The 642-nt window shown below is 23.1% G+C and overlaps 1 long non-coding RNA gene across 1 annotated transcript; it reads left to right on the forward strand.

The window, feature by feature from the left end:
- Positions 1-209: 209 nt before the first annotated feature.
- LOC105460168 lies at positions 210-642 on the forward strand. The gene is made up of 3 exons (XR_975784.1): positions 210-320; positions 435-503; positions 595-642. It is a non-coding gene; the product is annotated as an uncharacterized LOC105460168 (long non-coding RNA).

The following is a 642-nucleotide window of genomic DNA, read 5'->3' on the forward strand; positions in this document are numbered from 1 at the left end:
TAAGTCAAATCTCTCTACATGTAATAGTTTTTCTGTATTTTAGTTTTGTTTTTAAAATAATAATTAACCTAATTTATTTCTATACTTTAAATAAAAGTTTTATTTGACAAAATATGTGTTTACAATCACTTTTAAATGTTAAAATTATATATTAAAATTAAATACATGTTAATAATAAACGAATTTTTTAATTTCATTAGAATCAGCCGTTTCTGATCGAAATGTTAGAAAGAACGTAAAAGTGACTACTTCATCAGAGCAGCAAGTTTTACAGAAAGATAGACAGTCAGTGTGTTCCAGGCGTCGTATTGTCTCATCATGTAAAATTTTTTGCATAATAATTTAATTATCATTATTTCTTAATTTCTAATTAAAATGTATTTAGCTATTATATAATAAAATTTGACTCTGTTTTGTAACTTTTCTAAATTCAGCTGACGAGGATTCGATTTGTGATGAGGCAGAAGACTATACATCCAGTATTTTTATACAAACAGAAAAGGGTATTTAATAATAAATAATTAAAATCTTAAATACATTATATAGATATTTTAAAAGAATAGTGTGTATATTATGACTTTCTTTATATTTTAGATATTGGCTTACAGTCGCAATTACAATTGCTTAATGATAATATAAATG

Source organism: Wasmannia auropunctata, unplaced genomic scaffold, assembly GCF_000956235.1.
Source record: "Wasmannia auropunctata unplaced genomic scaffold, wasmannia.A_1.0 LD327236.1, whole genome shotgun sequence".
Classification (NCBI taxonomy): Eukaryota; Metazoa; Arthropoda; class Insecta; order Hymenoptera; family Formicidae; genus Wasmannia; species Wasmannia auropunctata.